The sequence below is a fragment of the Cetorhinus maximus genome, chromosome 33 (genome assembly GCF_964194155.1).
Source record: "Cetorhinus maximus chromosome 33, sCetMax3.hap1.1, whole genome shotgun sequence".
NCBI classification, from domain to species: domain Eukaryota; kingdom Metazoa; phylum Chordata; class Chondrichthyes; order Lamniformes; family Cetorhinidae; genus Cetorhinus; species Cetorhinus maximus.
The window spans coordinates 10,703,668-10,727,735 of record NC_135911.1 but is presented as its reverse complement, the minus strand read 5'-3'; the positions used below and the strand labels follow the sequence as shown (position 1 = coordinate 10,727,735).

General features: G+C 48.9%; 1 long non-coding RNA gene across 1 annotated transcript in view; it reads left to right on the top strand.

The window, feature by feature from the left end:
- Nucleotides 1-24,068, top strand: part of LOC144671632 (uncharacterized) — a 408,427-nt gene that overhangs the window by 243,897 nt on the left and 140,462 nt on the right. Inside the window, exon 2 of the long non-coding RNA XR_013573972.1 lies at nucleotides 13,330-13,379. This is a non-coding gene — a long non-coding RNA (uncharacterized LOC144671632). The remainder of the gene's footprint in view (nucleotides 1-13,329; nucleotides 13,380-24,068) is intronic.

Here is a 24,068-nt window from a genome sequence, read left to right as displayed (position 1 = left end):
GGTGCCAAACCTTCTACTTCCTGTTCCTGTGGGCCCGGCCCGGGAGCTCGAGGGGGAGACCCTGATGTTGAGGCAGCCCAGGGTCTCCATAAATTGGGCCTAGTCTTGCGCTCAGGGGAGGAGCCTCCAGTTTGGCTGAACACAGAGTTGACAAGGCGCAAACCATTGTCTCAAGGGGCAGATGGGCGGCCAGAGGCTCTTTTTGAGATATATTCATGGGCTCCTCCTGTGCTGTGGGGGTGGAAGGTCGCAGTTCACTCAGGGAGTCCCAGTTGCCGTGGTAATGTACACTCTTCCATGCATGTTGTATCCTGGAGCTATGGATAGTGATGGTGGAGGCTCCAATGTTCTTTCCATCATGTGTCTGTCCAGGAATCTCTCCCGCACTGACTGTCTGCCATTGGTGTGTTCCCGAAGGATTTGCAGGCTGATATTCAACCTGTTTGGCCGCGTGATGAACGCATCTCCCTTGGGCACCAAGTCCTGGGGTGAGTCTGGAACCTGGACCTTCTGGCTCAGAGGCAGTGAAGCTGCCCGCTTCACCCCCACGACCCCCTAGAATTAGGGATACAGGACATAATTTCAAAGTTTGCAGATGACATGAAACCCAGAAATGGAGCAGATAATGTGGGAGAGAGTGCGAGGAGGAGACAGATGCACTGGTGAGATGGGCAGGCACAGGGCGCATACAGTTTAACACAGGGAAGTGTGAAGTGGGACATGTCGGAGACAAGTTAAATGTAATTTGAAAAAAGAGGGAGCAGAAACTGAGAGAAGAGTGGGTGTGTGTTTACATCAATCTGAAAGAGACAGGGCAATGCTGCTAAAAGGCCAGTCGCAATCCTGGGCCTTAGAGCAGAAAAGGAAGGAAGTTATCAATAAATCCTTGTAAATCACTGCTCAGACCTCAGCTGGAGGATTGGGTCCAATTCTGGGCCCCGCACTTTAGGAAGGAAGTCGAGGCCTTGGGGAGGGTGTGGGGGAGATTTACTCGAATGGTCCCAGGTATGAGGGACTTCAGTTCATGTGCACAGCAAACTCCAAGGAGCCAAATTATCTGGTTGTTTAGTGATGTTGGTTGAGGGATAAATATTGGCCCCAGGGAACCAGGGAGAAACTCCCCCAGCTCTTCTCCCAAAGGGGGGAAATGTGATCATTTACATCCACCTGAGAAGGCACATGGAGCCTTAATTTAACATGTACTCTCAGAACACTGCACCTCCGACAGTGCAGCACTTCCTCAGTACTGACCCTCCGACAGTACAGCACTCCCTCAGTACTGACCCTCCGACAGTGCAGCACTCCCTCAGTACTGACCCTCCGACAGTGCAGCACTCCCTCAGTACTGACAGTCTGAGTGTACAGCAGTCCCTCAATACTGACCCTCCGACAGAGCAGCACTCCCTCAGTACTGACCCTCCAACAGGGCAGCACACCCTCAGCACTGACCCTCCGATAGTGCAGCACTGCCTCAAACCTGAACCTCGGACAGGCCAGCGCTTCCTCAGTACTGACCCTCCGACAGTGCAGCACTTCCTCAGTACTGACCCTCCGACAGTGCAGCACACCCTCAGTACTAACCCTCTGACAGTGCAGCACTCCCTCAGTACTGACCCTCCGACAGTGCAGCACACCCTCAGTACTGACCCTCTGACAGTGCAGCACTCCCTCAGTACTGACACTCTGACAGTGCAGCACTCCCTCAGCACTGAGCCTCCGACAGTGCAGCACTCCCTCAGCACTGGCACGGCAGGAGTTGGTCTGGATGAGTTGTCCAGGATGTTGTTCTGGGACCTGAACCCAGGAATGTTCTGAATCAGCGGGTGTGCACTGCAGACAGGAGATGCCCTGTGGCAACATCGAGTGTTTTTATTAAACTGCTGGTGGGTTGGGTTAATGATCTTTAATTTAAAATGAAGAGGGGGTGTCATGGTGGATATGTTGCAATGGCTTTTTCACTGAGATTAACAGTGAGATATTTCTAAAGTGAGATTGGGAAATAACGTGGGGAAGACTGGGCTTGTATTCATTGGATTATCGAAGATTAACGGGTGATCTAATCGGGGAGTTTAAGATGGTTGAAGGATTCTATGGGGATGATGGAAAATTTCATCTTGAATAAATCATCAAACATTTAACCGTGTATTTTAATTTACCCTTGGCCGATAGGTAGAGGAATGTCTCCTTCTATCCATTCAGGAACAATTCGGCCACTTGCTCTCAGTTTAACCGGAGGAGGTTACAGAGATAGGGAGGGTTGTTTGGGCTGGAAAGGTTACAGAGATAGGGAGGGTTGTTGGGGCTGGAGGAGGTTACAGAGATAGGGAGGGTTGTTGGGGCTGGAGGAGGTTACAGAGATAGGGAGTGATGTAGGGGCTGGAGGAGTTTGCAGGGATAGGGAGGGTTGTTGGGGCTGGAGGAGGTTACAGAGCTTTGGAGGCTTGTAGGGGCTGGAGGAGGTTACAGGGATAGGGATTTTTGAAGGGTTTGGAGGAGGTTACAGAGAAATGAGGGTTGTAGGGGCTGGATGAGTTTACAGGGATAGGGAGGATTGTAGGGGCTGGAGGAGGTTACAGAGATAGGGAGAGTTGTAGGGGCTGGAGGAGTTTACAGAGATAGAGAGGGTTGTAGAGGCTGGAGGAGGTTATAGAGATATAGAGGGTTGTACGGGCTGGAGGAGGTTACAGAGTTAGGATTTTTGAAGGGTTTGGAAGAGGTTACAGAGATAGGGAGGGTTGTAGGGGCTGGAGGAGGTTACAGAGATAGGGAGGGCTGTTGGAGGCTGGAGTAGGTTCCTAACATGCCATTCACCAACAAGTAAATTCAAGGCACAATGGTTTGAGTCAAATAGATTTTATTTAAAGATTCAGCCAATGTGTCAGTGACACGAATTCAGAGCTGAATTTCAGACTGGTACAGATGAGAAGTATCGCACCTTCTCCAGCACGTGAGGCATCAGGAAGCTACCATTCCATATGTGTGTGGGGCGAGTTTACATTACAGAACAGAAGGGAGCCTAGAAGTTACATGACAACCAGAATAACATGTGGCCTCTTGCTGTGCAATGGGAGAGGACAGAACTCTTTGAAAGCTTTGAGGGTTAATAGCTCCCCATAAAAACTTTCTTTGTCCACCTGTAGTGTCCATTTCTTCTGTGTTTGATTTTGTGAGTCTGGTAACTGATCTCCGCTCACTGTGTTTGACTGATTAAGCTGGTGTGAACTCACAGGGAAGCAAACAGATATCACAGAAGCTACTAGAAGCTGAGCTGTAAGCACGAGTGGAGACATTCTGTGATTGCAGAGATATTTTCAAACACTTGTCAGTAAGTTTGTTGATCACTGGGAAAGTGTTGTCATCTCTGCATAGCTCTGAGGCAAATTAAACATATAAAATATATAACACCGCCATTTTGAACAGAGGTGTCAGTGCATTCACTTGGGATGTTGTGGTTGAAAGTCACATGGGTGGGTGTTCTAGCGCCTGGTGTAATTTTGTGGTTCTCTGCTAAACGTGATTATGCATTTCCAGGCTTTACAGGGTCAAAGGTGAGGGGCTGACAATTCTCAGGCAGGTCCTTGCACTGGTTCATCCCTCGAGCACATCTTTGAGGGTTTTTGCTGCTTTATTCCATAGGTCCCTGAATTAAAGGAACGAGAAGCTGCTTAGCACATTGTTGCAAATCTCCCCTGTAAACTATTTTAGAGGTGTGTTTCAGGACCCCACAGCCCCACGCAGAGTGGAGATCATTGGTTAATTCCCTTGTCAATCACACTTGGAATTTGTATCACTTCCAGTGACCAGCAAATTATTTTACACGCATTTTGTGTCATGCAGCTATCCTCCACTGACTGTATTTTCTGGAGAAATTGCCCTGCTTTTGTCAAGGGACTTTGTTGTAATTTCAACCACTAGTTCCTTTTGCTGTAGTTCCTAAAAATCCATAATAAATAGACTCTGTAGGCTGAGAGAGGGAGGGCGAGAGAGTCAGTATGAGAGGGAGAGAGAGACTTAGTTTGTGTGATAAATGGAAGAGTAAGAGAGAGGGGAGATGGAGAGAGAGACAGTGACAGGGAGAGGGAGAGCTAGAGAAACAGGGAGTGGTAGTGTAGAGAGACAGTAAAAGAGAGAGAGACTAAGAGGCAGTGAATGATGTTGTAAGGTGTTGTTCAGTGTCTCACTAAGAGGTCTGGAGACTTGTGTGATTGAACATTTAAGTGTTTATTCAAAACTCAGAACTATGGACATCTCCAAGGTACAGCCCTGACTAGGTACTATCTCCATGCTGGCTTCTACTCGACTACTATGCTCAGTCCACTATCATGTGACTCTATACATCATACAGTGGGTGGTACTGTTCTCCTGTCCCACATTAACCCTTGGCCTGCCAAAAGCCCTTATACTACAAGAGAAAGCGGAAGACAGAGATACTATGAGAGAAATAGTGGCAGAGCCTGAGAGAGAGAGATAGAGAGAGAAACAGTAAAGAAAACAGTGAGAAAGAATGAGTGAGAGAGATGGAAGGGAGAGTGACAGAGAGAGAGAGAGAGAGACAGTGTGTGAGTTTGTGTGAGCAGGAGAGACAGAGACAGAGCATGGGAGAGAGGGAGTGTGAGAGAGAGGAGGAGAAAAAGACAACTGAAAAACAATGAAAGCAGCGAGAGAGAGAGAGAGAAAAAGAGACAGGGAGAGAGAGGAGGATAAATTAGAGAGACAGTAAGTGGGATAGAGGGAGAATGCGAAAGGGAGAGAGAGCGTTTGAGAGTGAGTGACAGTGGAAGACAGAGTGTGAGACAGGGAGGAGAGAGAGAAAGGGCCCATCTCCATTCTAAGCTCTCTGCTTGTCTATCTAAGATCTGTTGAGTCTGTGTGTCCGTCACACTCTCCCATCCACCTGTTAAAGGTGTTATATAAATGTAGGCTTCTGTTGGCCATTGTCCTTACTTGGCGACGTGTTTTATCTTCTGCTTGTTGCTGTCGGTCAGTAACTCCAGTACTGTGCCCATCGCCTGATCTGCTAATCTCTTCCCATTCTCTGCCATCTTCTCCAAGAAGATCAGTGTAGCATCATCCTCAGGAGGAGGGCCCTCACTCTCTGATTCTTGATGGTTGGAGACAGTTTCTGCAGGAACACACACACACACACACACACACACAGTCAGTCAGCCTCTGTAACAGTCCAGCTAACTACACCATCAGCTTCCTGTAATCGTTCCATTTCACACTGTGAGATCCTGCAATTATCCCATTCCAGTAACAAGAGCCTGTTACACCCAACCCCTCAAACCTGCTCCACCATTCGATTAGATCGTGGCTGATCTGTAACTTAACTCCATCTACCCGGCAAAGCTCCCTAACCCTGAATCCCCCTCACCCAACAAAACTCCATCAATCTCAGTTTTCAAATGTTCAGCTGACACCCTCCCAGCCTCGACAGCTTTCATGGAGAGGGGAGTGAGTTCCAGGTTTCCCCTCCCCTTTGTGTGAAGAAGTGCTTCCTGACATCACCCCATGAATGGCCTGGTTCCAATTTGAAGGCTCTGTCCCTTTGTTCAGGACTCACCCCCACCAGAGATAACATTTTCTCTCTATCGATCCTATTGAATCCTTTAATCACCTTAAACCCCTTGATTAGGTCACCCCTTAATCTTATAGACTCAAGGCAATACAAGCCTAGGATGTGCGACCAGTCCTTGGAATTTAACTCTTTCAGCCCCAGGTATCATTTTGGTGAATCTGTGCTGCACCCCCTCTAAGGCCAGTCTCTCCTTCCTGAGGTGCGGTGCCCAAAATTGAACACAGTTACTCCAGATAGAGGTGCAACCAGAGCTTTGTCTATCCTTCTCTCTCTCTCTCTCTCTCTCTATCTGTCTAGCAGTCCCTCAGAGTGAGGAGGACATTTGTCACGGAGCCTGTGGCAAGAGATTGTGCGTGGAGTCAAAATCTCAATCCAATCAGGCAGAGTCAACATGGTTTTGTGAAAGGGAAATCATATTTGGCTAATTTAGTAGAGTTCTTTGAGGATGTAACTAGCAATGTGGATAAAGGGGAATCTGTGGATGTGGTGTACTTAGATTCCCAGAAGCATTTGATAAAGTGCCACATCAAAGGTTATTGCACAATGTAAGGGCTCATGGTGTAGGGGGGGTAACATATTAACATGGATAGATGATTGGTTAGCTAACAGGAAACAGAGAGTAGGCATAAATGAGTCTTTTTCGGGTTGACAGGGTGTGACGAGTGGAGTGCCTCAGGGATCAGTGCTGGGGCCTCAGCTACTTAAAATTTATAACAATAATCTGGATGAAGGGACCAAATGTATCATTGCTAAATTTGCTGATGACACAAAGATTGTGAGGAATGTAAGTTTTGAAGGGGACCGAAGGAGTCTGCAAAGGGATACAGACAGGGTAAGTGGGTGGGTAAAAAATTTAACGGATGGAGGACAGCGTGGGAAAATGTGAAAGTGTCCACTTTGGCAGGAAGAATAGAAAAACAGCAAATTGTTGAAATAGAGAGAGATTGCAGAACTCTGAGGTACAGAGGGATCTGGGTGTCCTGGTGTATGAATCACAAAATGTTAGTCTGCAGGTACAGCAGGTGATTGGGAAGGTAAATGAAATGTTGTTGTTTAATGCAAGGGGAATGGGATATAAAAGTAGGATGTTTTGTTTCAGTTCTACAGGGTGTTGGTGAGACCACGCCTCGAGTACTATTTACAGTTTTGGTCTCCTGATTTAAGGAAGGAGATAAGGGGAGGCAGCCTCTCAGCATCCACCCTGTCAGGTCCCCTCAGGATCTTATATGTTTCAATAAGATCACCTCTCATTTTTCTAAACTCCAATGGATACAGGCCCTGCCTGTCCAACCTTTCCTCATAGGATAACCCCCTCATCCCAGGAATCAGTCAAGTGAAACTTCTCTGAATTCCTAATGCAATTATGTCCTTTCTTAAGCAGATCACAATTCAGTCCTCCAATTGTGGTCTAACTAAGGCCCTGTCAAACTGTAGAAAAACCTCCCGACTTTAATACTTTATTCCCCGTGCAGTAAACACCATCGTTCCATCGGCTTCCTAATCACTTGCTGTCCCGGAATACTAATGTTTTGCTTCATGTACCAGGGCTCCCAGATCCCCCTGAGCCCTTCACACTCTGTTACCCCCTGAACGACATTGGCTCCCACTCCTGCAGCACCTCGATTTTAAAATTCTTACATTCTTATTTTCAAATCTACCTGTGAAGTCTGCAACTCCCCATCTCTGTAACCTCCTCCAGCACCTACAACCCTCCCTATCTCTGTAACCTCCTCCATCCCCTACAACCCTCCCCATCTCTGTAACCTCCTTCGGCCCCTACAACCCTCCCTATCTCTGTAGCATCCTCCAGCACATGCACCACTCCCCATCTCAGTAACCTCCTCCAGCCCCTACAACACTCCCTATCTCTGTAACCCCCTCCAGCCCCTACAACCCACCCTGTCTCTGTAACATCCTCCAGCCACTATAATCCTCCCTATCTCTGTAACCTCCTCCAGCCCCTACAACACTCCCTATCACTGTAACCTCCTCCAGCCCCTACAAGACTCCCTATCTCTGTTACCTCCTCCAGCCCCTACAACACTCCCCATCTCTGTAACCTCCTCCAGCCCCTACAACACTCCCCATCTCTGTAACATCCTCCAGCCCCTACAATACTCCCTTTCTCTGTAACCTCCGCCAGCCTCTACAACAGTCCCCATCTCTGTAACCTCCTCCAGCCTCTACAACACTCCCTCTCTCTGTAACCTCCTCCAGCCCCTACAACACTCACTATCTCTGTAGCCTCATACAGCCCCTACAACACTCACTATCTCTGTAACCTACAACAGCCCCTACAACCCTCCCAATCTCTGTAAGATCCTCCAGCCCCTGCTACCCTCCCTATCTCTATAACATTCTCCAGCCGCTACAACACTCCCTATCTCTGTAACCTCCTCCAGCTGCTAGAACACTACCTATCTCTGTAACCTCCTTCAGCCCCTCCAACACCCCCTATCTCAGTAACCTCCTCCAGCCCTTAGAACCCTCCCTATCTCTTTACACTTCTCCAGCCCCTACAACATTCCCTATCTCTGAAACCTCCTCCAGCCCCAAAATCCCTCCCTATCTCTGTACCCTCCTCCAGCCCCTACAACCGTCCCTATCTCTGTAACCTCCTCCAGCCCCTACACCCCTCACTATGTCTGTAACCTCCTCCAGCCCCTCCAACCCTCCCTATCTCTGTATCTCCTCCAGCCCCTACAACACTCCGAGATCTCTGCGCTCCTCCATTTCCCGCCTCTTGACCATCCCCAGATTTCCATCATTCCACCATTGGCGGCCGTGTCTTCAGCTACCTGGGACCCTTAGCTATGGAATTCCCTGCCTAAACCTCTGCCCACCACCTCTTTCTTTCTCAATCTGTCTTTCTCTCTCCCAGTTCTTCCTCAGTTATTCCCAACAGTAATTTCTGTCGCTTGATGGTTATTAATAGTGCGGAACATTACGTGAAAGTTGCTGATGAAGGTTCCCTGACTTTCGGTCTTTTACCTTTGGAGACTAACCTGTGACAACCAAGAGGGTGAGAAGGAGCATGGAGATTCCATAGACTCGCAATTTCATTACTGATGCTGTTCAGCTGCTGTTGATCTGGACATAAAAGCATAAGAATATAAGAAATAGGAGCTGAAGGAGGCCATTCAGCCCCTCGTGCCTGCTCCCCCATTCAATACCAACATGGCTAATCTTCTACCTCAACTCCACTTTCCCGCCCTATCCCCTTATGCCCAAAAATCTATCGACCTGAGTCTGGTGTAAACTCAATGACGGAGCGTCCACAGCTCTCTGGGGTAGAGAATTCCAAAGCTTCACAACCCTCCGAGTGAAGACATTTCTCCTCATCTCAATCCAAAATGGCCGAACCCTTATCCTGAGACTGTGACCCCCGACCCCTCGCCCTAGATTTGGACTCTCCGGCTGTGAAAACAGAAGTGGGAGGGGAAGGGGGAACAGACTCTCAGCGTCAAATCACTCCGAAAGAAAAACAAATTCACACAATACGGAGATGTTTGATGATGAAATGCTCCAGCACTTCTTTTCTCTTCAGTCAGGTCAGAGGCTGGGAATCCTGCGGGGAGTAACTCACTTCCTAACTCCCCAAAGCCTGTCCACCATCTACAAGGCACAAGTCAGGAGTGTGATGGGATACTCCCCACTTGCCTGGATCAGCGCAGCTCCCACAACAATCGCTGTGGGTCTGGAGTCACATGTAGGCCAGACCGGGTAAGGAGGGCAGATTTCCTTCCCTAAAGGGGCATTAGTGAACCAGATGGGTTTTGACAACAATCGATGATAGTTTCAGGGTCTCTGTCACTGAGACTGGTTTTCAATTCCTGATTTATTCATTGAATTTAAATTCCACCTGCTGCCCTGGTGGGATTTGAACCCCTGTCCCCAGAGCGTGAGCCTGGGCCTCTGGATTACTGGCCCAGTGACATCACCACTGCACCACTGTCACCCCATCACCCAGAGGTTTCTGCAGGAAGAGGGAGATCCGCGAAGCAGGAGTGTCGGAAAGCAACCCCGCTTGTCCTAGTGTGTCACCCGCTTCGGACTGGGGGGGGCGGTACTGAGCGAGAGAAGGAAGGAGCTGAGAGAGAGCGAAGAGAGAGGGAAAGGGAAAGAGAAAGGAAAGAATGAAAGGGAAAAAATAGAGAATGAAAATAAGAAAGGGAGTGAGTGGGAAAGTTGGAGAGAAGAGGGAGAAAGAGAGATAGAAAGACAGATACGGGAAGAGAAAGAGAGAAAGACAAAGGGAGAAAGGGACAAAGACAGGGAGAGGTAGAAAAAAGGAGAGGGAGAGAGAAATAGAGGTAAAGAAGTAAAGAGGAAAAGATAGGGATCGAGAAAGAGAAAAAGCAAAAGAGATGGAAAGACAGTATGAGGTAAAGAGAGATAAAGAGAGAAAGGAGAGGGGAAGAGAGGAAGAGAAAGAGGAAGACGGAGAGGAAGAGAGACAAAAGGAGATAGAAAAATGGAATCAGGAAATGAAAGAGAAATGGAGAGCAAAAACAAAGTGAATTCAGTCAGTGAGCGGTTACATGGACAACAATAAACCATGGCTGCCACCCACTGTCTGTAAATTAATGATCATTATCAACAAGTCTCAATTTCTCTGCTCCTCTCACCCGCTCTAACTTGTCTCTCTCTGAACTTGCTGCACTCCGTTCTCTCAGGTCCAACCCTGACATTGTCATCAAACTTGCTGACAAGGGTGGTGCTGTTGTTGTCTGGCGCACTGACCTCTACCTCGCAGAGGCTCAGTGTCAACTCACAGACACTCCCTCCTACCTCCCCCTGGACCATGACCCCACCACTGAACATCAAGCCATTGTTTCCAAGACTGTCACTGACCTCATCTCCTCTGGAGATCTTCCTCCCACAGCTTCCAAAATCATATTCTAACAACCTCAGACGGCCCGCTTCTACCTCCTACCCAAAATCCACAAACAGAACTGTCCCGGCAGACCGATCGTGTCAGCCTGTTCCTGCCCCACAGAACTCATTTCTTGCTATCTTGACTCCATTCTCCCTCCCCTTGTCCAGTCCCTTCCCGCCCACATCCGTGATTCCTCTGACACCCTCCATCATTTCAACAATTTCCAGTTCCCTGGCCCCAACCGCCTCCTCTTCACCATGGATGTCCGATCCCTCTACACCTCCATCCCCCACCAGGATGGTCTGACGGCCCTTAGCTTCTTCCATGAACAGAGGCCCGAACAATCCCCATCCACCACTACTCTCCTCCGTCTGGCTGAACTTGTTCTCACACTGAACAATTTCTCCTTTAACTCCTCTCACTTCCTCCAAATAATAGGTGTGGCTATGGGTACCCGCATGGGCCCCAGTTATGCCTGTCTCTTTATGGGGTATGCGAAACATTCCTTGTTCCAGTCCTACTCCGGCCCCCTCCCACAACTCTTTCTCCGGTACATCGATGATTACTTCGGTGCTGCTTCATGCTCTCGTCGGGACCTGGAAAAAAAATGTATTAATTTTGCTTCCAATTTCCACCCCTCCATCATTTTCACATGGTCCATCTCTGACACTTCCCTTCCCTTCCTTGACCTCTCTGTCTCAATTTCTGGTGTTAGAATGACCACCAATATCCATTACAAGCCTACCGACTCCCACAGCTACCTCGACTACAGCTCCTCACACCCCGCTTCCTGTAAGGACTCCATCCCATTCTCTCAGTTCCTTCTCCTCCATCACATCTGTTCTGATGATGCCGCTTTCAAAAACAGTTCCTCTGACATGTCTTCCTTCTTCCTTAACCGAGGTTTTCCACCCACGGTGGTTGACAGGGCCCTCAACCGTGTCCGGCCCATCTCACATGCATCCACCCTCACACCTTCCACTCCCTCCCAGAAACATGATATGGTCACCCTTGTCCTCACTTATCACCCCACCAGCCTCCGCATTCAAAGGATCATCCTCCACCATTACCGTCAACTCCAACATGATGCCACCACCAAACACATCTTCCCTTCACCCCCCCTGGCGGCATTCCACAGGGATCGTTACCTCCGGGACACCCTGCTCCACTCCTCCATCAACCCCTACAACTCAACCCCCTCCCATGGCACCTTCCCATGCAAACGCAGAAGGTGCAACACCTGCCCATTTACTAACCCTCAACTCACCGTCCAAGGCCCAAACACTCCTTTCAAGTGAAGCAGCATTTCACTTGCACGTCCCTCAATTTAGTCTACTGCATTCGTTGCTCCCAATGCGGTTTCCTCTACATTGGAGAGACCAAACGCAGACTGGGTGACTGCTTTGCAGAACACCTTCGGTCTGTCCGCAAGCATTACCCAGACCTCCCTGTCGCTTGCCATTTCAACACTCCAACCTGTTCTCATGCCCACATGTCCGTCCTTAGCCTGCTGCATTGTTCCAGGGAAGCTCAACACAAACTGGAGGAACAGCACCTCATCTTCCGACTAGGCACTTTACAGCCTTCCGGACTGAATATTGAGTTCAACAGTTTTAGATCATGAATTCTCTCCTCCATCCCCACCCCCTTTCTGATCCCCCTTTTTTCCAATAATTTATATAGATTTTTCTTTTCCCACCTATTTCCATTATTTTTACATGTATTTCCATCGATTGGTCTATCCCTAACTTTTAGTGTATTTCGATCCCTTCCCCCGACCCCACCCCAACTAGGGCTATCTGTACCTTGCTCGTCCTGCTTTCTACCCTTAATGTCACCTATTATCACATTCCTTAAATAATATCACCACCTTCAACACCTCTTTGGCCTTTTGTCTATGACATTTTTTGGTTATCTCCACCTATCACTGACCCTCTATCCAGCTCTACCTGTCCCACCCCCCCTTAAACCAGCTTATATTTCACCTCTCTTCTATTTTTACTTAGTTCTGTTGAAGAGTCATACGGACTCGAAACGTTAACTGTTTTCCTCTCCGCAGATGCTGTCAGACCTGATGAGTATTTCCAGGTATTTGTGTTTTAGTTGAGGATTCATAGGTCTTGATAAAAACAAAGAACTGCGGATGCTGGAAATCCAAAACATAAACAGAAACAGAAATAGCTGGAAAAACTCAGCAGGTCTGGCAGATTTCATAGGTCTTGGGCTGTTTGACCAATCGAGAACATTCTCACTCATCAACTATCTCAGCAAATAAAGGTTTCAGATTCACATCAAACACTTACCTGGTAAGTGCGAAGGCTTTAAGCAGCCCAGGCTGATGGGTCAGATTTCACTAACCTGCTCTATGTACTCAGTTTGTGATAATAATGATCTCCAATTGAATGTGAAGGTACAAAGGGTGTAACGCCTAACCCCAGACAGTGTGAAATAATCCTCCACTAGGCTTCTCAATCACAGAGAGTCAGGAACTGCTGTTCACAGAGAGCTGCATTCAACTTTAATCATCACTCTCTGTTAAGTACAATTCTCCAGAGTCCGCTCTCAGAGCAGGAAACACCAGCACCCATGTCAGATTGTGGACAAGGGTCATCAAACATTTTGAAAAGTTGCAGAGGGTGATAACCTCCCCTCTGAGACAGTCGGGCATGTGAACGAATCACACTCCTGAAATGGACAAATATAATCCAGGTAAACATTGGCAGTGCAAGAACTGAGGGAGTGCTGCACTGTCAGAGGGTCAGTACTGAGGGAGTGCAGCACTGTCGGAGGCTCAGTACTGAGGGAGTGCTGCACTGTCGGAGGCTCAGTACTGAGGGAGTGCTGCACTGTCGGAGGGTCAGTACTGAGGGAGCGCTGCACTGTCGGAGAGTCAGTATTGAGGGAGTGCTGCACTGTCGGAGGGTCAGTACTGAGGGAGTGCTGCACTGTCAGAGGGTCATTACTGAGGGAGCCCTGCACTGTCGGATGGTCAACACTGAGGAAGTGCTGCACTGTCGGAGGGTCAGCACTGAGGGAGCGCTGCACTGTCGGAGGGTCAGTATTCAGGGAGTGCTGCACTGTCGGAGGGTCAGTACTGAGGGAGTGCTGCACTGTCAGAGGGTCAGTACTGAGGGAGCCCTGCACTGTCGGATGGTCAACACTGAGTGAGTGCTGCACTGTCGGAGGGTCAGCACTGAGGGAGCGCTGCACTGTCGGAGGGTCAGTATTCAGGGAGTGCTGCATTGTCAGAGGGTCAGTACTGAGGAAGCGCTGCACTATCAGAGGGAAGGCACTGAGGGAGCGCTGCACTGTCAGAGGATCAGTACTGAGGGCGTGCAGCACTGTCGGAGGGGCAGTACTGAGGGAGTGCTGCACTGTCAGAGGGTCAGTACTGATTGAGTGCTGCACTGTCAGAGGGTCAGTACTGAGGGAGTGTTGCACTGTCAGAGGGTCAGTACTGAGGGAGTGCTGCACTGTCAGAGGGTAAGTACTGAGGGAGTGCTGCACTGTCAGAGGGTTAGTACTGAGGGAGTGCTGCACTGTCAGAGGGTCAGTACTGAGGGAGTGCTGCACTGTCGGGTGGTCAGTACTGAGGGGCTGCTGCATTGTCGGAGGGGCAGTACTGAGGGAGTGCTGCACTGTCAGAGGTTCAGTACTGAGGGAGTGCTGCACTGTCAGTGGGTTAGTACTGAGGGAGTGCTGCACTGTCGGAGGGTCAGTACTGAGGGAGTGCTGACCTGTCGGAGGGTCAGTATTGAGGTAGTGCTGACCTGTCGGAGGGTCAGTACTGAGGGAGTGCTGCACTGTCGGACGGTCAGTAGTGAGGTAGTAAAATAAACAGATGGTCCGTGTTATTATTACGATGCAGCTTGTGGGAGCTTGCTGTGTGTAAATTGACTGCCACGGTTGCTACCTTACAACAAGGGCTGCACTTCAAAAGTGCTTCGTTGGGTCATCCTGAGGTGGGGAAAGGGGTTATGGAAATGGAAATTCTCTCTTTCTCAATCCACATTGGGTTTGCTGGTTTGGTAATTGCTTCAAGCAGAATCCTCAGATTGACCCAGGGTCGAGGTAATATTTCTGTAGTTAGCACAAGGCACAAGCGGCAGTATAACTACAGCCTGAGTTACATCTGCGCTGTGCTCTTTCTCTTCCTGAAGGGAGCGCAAACAGTAAATGACCGGATAGGAGGAGGCTGATATTTCTTTTTTCCATATCACAGTTTGGTTACAACACAGAAGGAGGCCATTCGGTCCCTCGTTTTTGTGCTGACTCTCTGAAGGAGCAATTTACCTAGTTCCTCTCTCCGGCTTTCTCCCCGTAACCCTGCACATTTTCCCTTTTCAGATAATGATCCAATTCCTTTGTGAAAGGCTCTATTGAACCTGCCTCCCCCACACTCTCGGGCAGCGCCTTCCACATCCCAGTAACTCGCTGGGTGAAAAAGTTTCTCCTCATGTCGCCATTGCTTCTTCTGGCCAATCACCTTCAATCTGTGCCCCTCTCCCTCTCAGCCCTTCCACTCTCTCCGGACCCCTCATGATTTTGAACGTCTCTATCAAATCTCCTCTCAACCTTCCCTGCTCCAAGGGGAGCAGTCCCAGCTTCTCCAGTCTATCAACAGAACTGAAATTCCTCATCTCTGGAAACATTCTCGTGCATCTTTTCTGCTCCCTCTCCAAAGCTTTCACATCCCCCCTAAAGTACGATGCCCAGAACCGGACACAACGCTCGAATCTAATTTGGAGATTCTGCACCTTTCGGAGTTTTGAACCAACACTGAATATAAAGAATACGCTGACAGAAAATGCAAGTGAAAGAAGTTTAATAATTCGCCTCCATCTTCTTCATGATACAAAGAGGCTGTTTGACAAAACACACTCAATCCGACAGTCAATCAACCAACGAAGCATCGCAGTGATTACAAATCTATAAACGCATCTGGGACACAGACTGAGATCAGGAAAGCTGTTCCAAAAGCAGGGTTCATTTTGAAATGATTCACTGTAGCTCTTCAGGACTAGAAAATAGTGCTCAGCCGGTGAGCGATTTGCTTGTAGAAATGCCTGGAATTAAATATATTCATATCAGTCAGTTTACTTTCCATATGGATCCCTATCGTGTTAGATTGTCCAATAGAGAGAGTCACAGGGAGAGCTGACCAGCTCCCAGGGGTGAGTAAGGCTCAAAGTTAAGGGGGTTCCGGGTACATTTTGGACAATGGATAACAAATTGGTTGGGAGCCGGACAATATATGTTGGGGTTGGAGGAGTTAGATCAGTGAAGTGGGAAGGAGTCACCCAGGAACAGGACTGGAATATTTGCCTTTTCAAAATGACATCAATTACTTGAATTTCCGGCATTCAACACAAGTTGATTAACTTATCGGTGGATAGTCGGGCCTCAAACTGCTCCCTCTACACTGTCCCCATCAAACACTCCCAGGACAGGTACAGCACGGGGTTAGATACAGAGTAAAGCTCACTCTACACTGTCCCCATCAAACACTCCCAGGACAGGTACAGCACGGGGTTAGATACAGAGTAAAGCTCCCTCTACACTATCCCCATCAAACGCTACCAGTACAGGTACAGCATGGGGTTTGATACAGAGTAAACCTCCCTCTACACTGTCCCCATCAAACACTCCCAGAACAGGTACAGCACGGGGTTAGATACACAGTAAAGCTCCCTCTACACCGTCCCCATCAAACACTCCCAGGACAGGTACAGCACGGGGTTAGATACAGAGTAAAGCACCCTCCACACCGTCCCCATCAAACACTCCCAGGGCAGGTACAGCACGGGGTTAGATACAGAGTAAAGCTCACTCTACACTGTCCCCATCAAACACTCCCAGGGCAGGTACAGCACGGGGTTAGATACAGAGTAAATCTCATTCTAGTCTGAGTGCAGTTTAGATTCACCAGAATGAGACCAGGACTCCGAGGGTTAAATTACGAGGAGAGGTTACACAAACTCGGGCTTGTGTTCCCTGGAATTTCGAAGGTTGAGAGGGGATTTGATCAAAGTTTTGAAGATATTCAGGGGAACAGATCGAGGTCGATAGAGAGAAACTATTTCCCCTGGTTGGGGTGGAGTCTGGGACTTGGGGGCAGATTCTGTAAATGAGCGGACGACATTTCAGGAGTGAAATTAGGAAACATTTCTACACACAAAGGGTGGGGGAAGTTTGGAATTCTCTTCCCCAAATGGCAATAGATCAATTGTTAATTTTATATCTGAGAGATTGATAGATTTTTGTTATCCAAAGGGATTTACGGATATGGGGTAAAGGCGGGTGTGTGGAGTTATGTCACAGATCAGCCAGGATTTCACTGAACAGAGGAACAGACTCGAGGGGATGAATGGCCTCCTCCTGTACCTGTAGAAAACTGGACTGATTTTTCTTCAACATACAATTCACAAAGAGAGCTTCGGACAAACTAAACAACAATCCTACATACTCCATATTCCTCTGGAAATTCGGATCATTCAGCATGGATGAAATGAGCCCCTTTATTCTGATGAATATGTCCTGAGCTCCACCTCGCAGAATATCCAGATTAAACTCAGCCGGAGCATTTTCCCGTTGGTAATAGGCCGATGCTTGTACTGGAGGGAGAAAATAACACTTAATTCAACTACAAAACACCCAACTGCTCAATGGCTCACAGAGCAATAATTTGAACTCACGTGGTCACCTGTACCATCGTTCCTCCTTCTCCATCTCTCACTCTCTCTCTCTCTCTCTCTCACTCCCCACCCTGCCTTTCTCTCTCCATTCACCTCACAATCTCTCTCTTCCTCTCCATCCCCCCTCACCCTCTCTCCTTCTCCATCCCACTCATTTTCTTGCTCCCTCCCCATCCTACCTCATCTCTCCCATTCCACCTCCCCTACTCTCTGTCACTCTCCATCCCGCCTTACTCTCTCTCTCTCTCTCTCTCTCTCAATCCCGATCCTACCTCACGCTCTCTCTCCCTCTCCATCCTCCCACTATCTCTCTCTCTGTCTCCAACAAACCTCACTCTCTCTCTCCCACTACATCTCTCCATTCTCTCACTCTCTCTCCCACTCCAACCCACCCAACTCTCTCTTTCCTCAACTCGCCTCACTCTCTCTCTCTCCTCCCCCCCTCCTTTTCAATACCTTCACTCTCTCTCTCTGTCCCCATTTCACCTCATTCTCTCTCCATCCCCCTCACACTTTACCTTCCTCTCCATCCCACCTCACTCCCTCTGTCTTCATCTCGCCTCACGCTCTCTCTCTCTTCCTCCCTTTTCAATCACCTCAATCTCACCCTCTCCGCATTATCTCTCTCTCTCCATCCCCATCCTGCCTCACATTCTCTCCCTCTTCATCCTGCCTCACACTCCCTCTCCACCTCCCCTCACTCTTTCTCCCCTCTTCCTCTCCATCTACCCTCGCTATCCCGCCTCTCTCCCTCCCCATCGCCACTCACTCTACCCTCCCTCTCTCTCCATCCTTCCTCTCTCTCCATCCTCTCTCTCACACCATCCTCACGCATCATGCTCAATGTTCTCCCTGCGATCTCTCTGTTTTCTCTATCCCTCTATTCCCTTCGCTCTGTCCCTCTCGATGTTTAGTTCCTGCACAGCCTGAGGCCTGTGACCTTCACCACTTTCCCCTCCCATTGCAAAATGGATTCGAGACAACCTGAGGGACACAGAATCGAACAGGCTCCAAATAATCTTCATCCCTTCCCCATCTTTCCAAAGACTTACCCACAAGGACAGCCAGGGATAGGCTGAGGATGGCTAGTGTCACCATGGAGACACGCATTTTCACCATGTAGATGAGCTTTTGCCTGAAAGAATACAGACGAGAGTAACGCTCTGACACATTTCCGCCCATGTTCAATTCTTTTTAACAGCCCACTCCCGCTCCCCCAGTCCGCTCCCCAGGAAAAGCCAGCTGAGATCAGCGGGCAGCCTTTCTGAGGCAGGAGCTTGTGGGTGAGAGACACACTCCAGGGACTTGAGCCCACATTCGAAGCTGAGCTTCCAGTGCAGTTACTGAGGGGGTGCTGCACTGTCAGAGGTGCAGTAAGTCAGGGGACAGGTTCGCAACCTTAACTGAGGAAGACAGAGAATCTGATGCTGAGATTTCCGGGTTACAATCCCATGTTTTATAAACTAAATTATACAGACATCAAAAAGAGGGTTATTTTTAACCATTGACCCAATGAATTCCATTCATTTATATAGCGCCTCTAACAGAATAAAACACCCCAAGATGCTTCATATGGGTGATTATCACCTAAATGTGATAGCGAGACACATAAGGAGATATTAAGGAGAGGTGACCAAAAGCTCTGTGAGAGAGAGAGGTTTTAAAGGAACGTCTTAATGGAGGAGAGAGAGAGGGAGAGAGAGAGAGAGAGAGAGAGAGAGTCAGAAAGGCTTAGGGGAGGAATTCCAGAGTTTAGGGCCCCAGGCAGCTGAAGGCACGGCCGCCAATGGTGGAGCGATGGGAATCGGGGTATGGTCAAGAGGCTGGAATTGGAGGAGTGCAGAGACCTTAGAGGCTTGTAGGACCTGGAGGAGGTAACAGAGATAGGGAGAGTTATAGGGGCTGGAGGAGGTTACAGAGATAGGGAGGGTTATAGGGGCTGGAGGAGGTTACAGAGATAGGGAGAGTTATATGGGCTGGAAGAGGTTACAGACGGGGATTAGAAGGCAAGAATGAACATTTTTAAATCTAGGTGTTGTTGGACCAGGAGACAATCGAGTTCAGTGAGTAACATGGGGTGAGGGATGATGGGTGATGGGTGAATGGGATTTGGAACAGGTGGGACACTTGCAGGGGGCAGAGTTTTGGATGATCCCCAGTTTACGGAGAGCGGAAGAGGGGAGCACGTTGTTAAGTCCCAATCCTTTCAAATTAGGAAAAATAGCTGGACAATTGGAATAGCCTGCGGCCCCCTTAACACCGTCCAAAGGACACTTACCAGGAGCAGAGATGAACACTTTGAGGAATCCTGTCTTTACTGAGTGTCTATGAAGCAGTTCCCTCTTTTTATTCAGGTTTACGGTGCTCAGTGAATCACAGTCTGACGTAGTAATTGTTTCTTTAATTGGAGCGATTCCAATGCAGCTCGAGTCTGACTAAACGCCCTGTGGGTTTCCCCACACTACACAGCATCTGCTTGGCAGGAGGGAGGAGCGTGGAGTTCCAGTGTCTGGAGCTAAGGTCTCCAGGATCGAGCTGCCCTTCCACACAGAGACAACCTGAGCTCTGGGATTGGCCCAGCTTCCAGATTGGAAACCGCTGGATCGGGTTTGGGGAAATCCGGCATCTTTCCCACAATTCCTGCAACCAAGACGGTGCCAAACCTTCTACTTCCTGTTCCTGTGGGCCCGGCCCGGGAGCTCGAGGGGGAGACCCTGATGTTGAGGCAGCTCAGGGTCTCCATAAATTGGGCCTAGTCTTGCGCTCAGGGGAGGAGCCTCCAGTTTGGCTGAACACAGAGTTGACAAGGCGCAAACCATTGTCTCAAGGGGCAGATGGGCGGCCAGAGGCTCTTTTTGAGATATATTCATGGGCTCCTCCTGTGCTGTGGGGGTGGCAGGTCACAGTTCACTCAGGGAGTCCCAGTTGCCGTGGCAATGTACACTCTTCCATGCATGTTGTATCCTGGAGCTATGGATAGTGATGGTGGAGGCTCCAATGTTCTTTCCATCATGTGTCTGTCCAGGAATCTCTCCCGCACGGACTGTCTGCCATTGGTGTGTTCCCGAAGGATTTGCAGGCTGATATTCAACCTGTTTGGCCGCGTGATGAACGCATCTCCCTTGGGCACCAAGTCCTGGGGTGGGTCTCGAACCTGGACCTTCTGGCTCAGAGGCAGGAAAGCTGCCCGCTTCACCCCCACGACCCCCTAGAAGTAGGGACACAGGACACAATTTCAAAGTTTGTGGATGACATGAACCCCAGAAATGGAGCAGATAATGTGGGAGAGAGTGCGAGGAGGAGACAGATGCACTGGTGAGAAGGCAGGCACAGGGCGCATACAGTTTAACACAGGGAAGTGTGAAGTGGGACATGTCGGAGACAAGTTAAATATTATTTTAAAAAAGAGGGAGCAGAAACAGAGAGAAGGGTGGGTGTGTGTTTGCATCAATCTGAAAGAGACAGGGCAATGCTGCTAAAAGGCCAGTCGCAATCCTAGGCCTTAGAGCAGAAAAGGAAGGAAGTTATCGATAAATCCTTGTAAATCACTGCTCAGACCTCAGCTGGAGGATTGGGTCCAATTCTGGGCCCCGCACTTTAGGAAGGAAGTCGAGGCCTTGGGGAGGGTGAGGGGGAGATTTACTCGAATGGTCCCAGGTATGAGGGACTTCAGTTCATGTGCACAGCAAACTCCAAGGAGCCAAATTATCTGGTTCTTTAGTGATGATGGTTGAGGGATAAATATTGGACCCAGGGAACCAGGGAGAAACCCCCCACTGCTCTTCTTCCAAAGGGGGGAAATGTGATCATTTACACCCACCTGAGAAAGCACAAGGAGACTTAATTTAACATGTCCTCCCAAAAGACTGCACCGCTGACAGTGCAGCACTCCCTCAGTACTGACCCTCTGACAGTGCAGCACTCCCTCAGTACTGAACCTCCGACAGTGCAGCACTCCCTCAGTACTGACCCTCTGACATTGCAGCACTCCCTCAGTACTGACACTCTGACAGTGCAACACTCCCTCAGTATTTACCCTCCGACAGTGCAGCACTCCCTCAGTATTGACCCTCCGACAGTACAGCACTCCCTCAGTACTGACCCTCCGACAGTGCAGCACTCCCTCAGTACTGACCCTCTGACAGTGCAGCACTCCCTCAGCACTGGCACGGCAGGAGTTGGTCTGGATGAGTTGTCCAGGATGTTGTTCTGGGACCTGAACCCAGGAATGTTGTGAATCAGCGGGTGTGCACTGCAGGCAGGAGATGCCCTGTGGCAACATCGAGTGTTTTTATTAAACTGCTGGCGGGTTGGGTTAATGATCTTTAATTTAAAATGATGAGGGAGTGTCATGGTGGATATGTTGCAATGGCTTTTTCACTGAGATTAACAGTGAGATATTTCTAAAGTGAGATTGGGAAATAACGTGGGGAAGACTGGGCTTGTATTCATTGGATTATCGAAGATTAACGGGTGATCTAATCGGGGAGTTTAAGATGGTTGAAGGATTCTATGGGGATGATGGAGAGAAACTATTTCCTGTGGTGGGTGGGGGTGGGTGCGGGGAGGTGGAGATTCCAGAACAAGGGAGCAGAACCTTCAAATTGGAGCCAGGCCATCCAGGGGGTGATGTCAGGAAGCACATTCTTCACACAAAGGGGGAGTTGGAAATCTGGAATTCTCTCCCCACTCCCACACTCCCCCCCAAAATAAACTGTGGAGGCTGGAAGGGGTCAATTGGATATTTCAGAACTGAGAGTGATAGATTTATGTGAGGTATCAAGGGTTACGGATGGAGTTCAATGGAGTTAAGATGCTGATCAGCCAGGATCGAATAGAATGGGACATCAGACTCAAAGGGCTGAATGGCCTCCTCCTCGTCCTATCACGAGGGGTGAAGTCATCAGAGTTGGTGTGAGTGTGAGTGCCCCCCTGTGGCCAACTGCTGTCATCTCAAGTGATGACCATGGAGACGATGGAACATTTCATCTTGAATAAATCATCAAACATTTAACCGTGTATTTTAATTTACCCTTGGCCGATAGGCAGAGGAATGTCGCCTTCTATCCATTCAGGAACAATTCGTCCACTTGCTCTCAGTTTAACCGGAGGAGGTTACAGAGATAGGGAGGGTTGTCGGGGCTGGAGGAGGTTACAGAGATAGGGAGGGCTGTTGGGGCTGGAGGTGGTTACAGATATAGGGAGGGTTGTTGGGGCTGGAGGAGGTTACAGACATAGGGAGGGTTGTTGGGGCTGGAGGAGGTTACAGAGATAGGGAGGGTTTTAGGGGCTGGAGGAAGCTACAGAGAAAGGGAGTGATGTAGGGGCTGCAGGAGTTTGCAGGGATAGGGAGGATTGTAATGGCTGTAGGTGGTTGCAGAGATAGGGAGAGTTGTAAGGGCTGTAGGAGGTTACAGAGATAGGGAGGGTTTGTAGGGGCTGTAGGAGGTTACAAAGATAGGGAGTGTTGTAGGGGCCGGAGGATGTTACAGAGCTTTGGAGGGTTGTAGGGGCTGGAGGAGGTTACACGGATAGGGATTTTTGAAGGGTTTGGAGGAGATTACAGAGAAATGATGGTTGTAGGGTCTGGAGGTGTTTACAGGGATAGGGAGGATTGTAGGGGCTGGAGGAGGTTACAGAGATAGGGAGAGTTGTAGGGGCTGGAGGAGTTTACAGAGATAGGGAGGGTTGTAGGGGCTGGAGGAGGTTACAGAGATATAGAGGGTAGTAAGGGCTGGAGGAGGTTACAGAGATAGGGAGGGTTGTACGGGCTGGAGGAGGTTACAGAGTTAGGGATTTTTGAAGGGTTTGGAAGAGGTTACAGAGATAGGGAGGGCTGTTGGAGACTGGAGGAGGTTCCAAACATGCCATTCACCTACAAGTAAATTCAAGGCACAATGGTTTGAGTCAAATAGATTTTATTTAAAGATTCAGCCAATGTGTCACTGACACGTATTCAGAGCTGAATTTCAGACTGGTACAGATGAGAAGTATCGCACCTTCTCCAGCACGTGAGGGATCAGGAAGCTACCATTCCATATGTGTGTGGGGCGAGCTTACATTACAGAACAGAAGGGAGCCTAGAAGTTACAGGCCAACCAGAATAACATGTGGCCTCTTGCTGTGCGATGGGAGAGGACAAAACTCTTTGAAAGCTTTGAGGGTTAATAGCTCCTCATAAAAACTTCCTTTGTCCACCTGTAGTGTCCATTTCTTCTGTGTTTGATTTTGTGAGTCTGGTAACTGATCTCCGCTCACTGTGATTGTCTGATTAAGCTGGTGTGAACTCACAGGGAAGCAAACAGACATCACAGAAGCTACTAGAAGCTGAGCTGTAAGCACGAGTGGAGACATTCTGTGATTGCAGAGATATTTTCAAACTCTTGTCAGTAAGATTGTTGCCCACTGGGAAAGTGGTGTCATCTCTGCATAGCTCTGAGGCAAATTAAACATATAAGATATATAACCCCGCCATTATGAACAGAGGTGTCAGTGCATTCACTTGGGATGTTGTGGTTGAAAGTCACATGGGTGGGTGTTCTAGCGCCTGGTGTAATTTTGTGGTTCCCTGCTAAACGTGATTATGCATTGCCAGGCTTTGCAGGGTGAAAGGTGAGGGGCTGGCAATTCTCAGGCAGGTCCTTGCACTGGTTCATCCCTCGAGCACATCTTTGAGGGTTTTTGCTGCTTTATTCCATAGGTCCCTGAATTAAAGGAACGAGAATCTGGTTAGCACATTGTTGCAAATCCCCCCTGTAAACTATTTTAGAGGTGTGTTTCAGGACACTACAGCCCCACCCAGAATGGAGATCATTGGTTAATTCCCGTGTCAATCACACTTGGAATCTGTATCACTGCCTGTGACCGGCAAATTATTTTACATGCATTTTGTGTTGTGCAACTATCCTCCACTGAC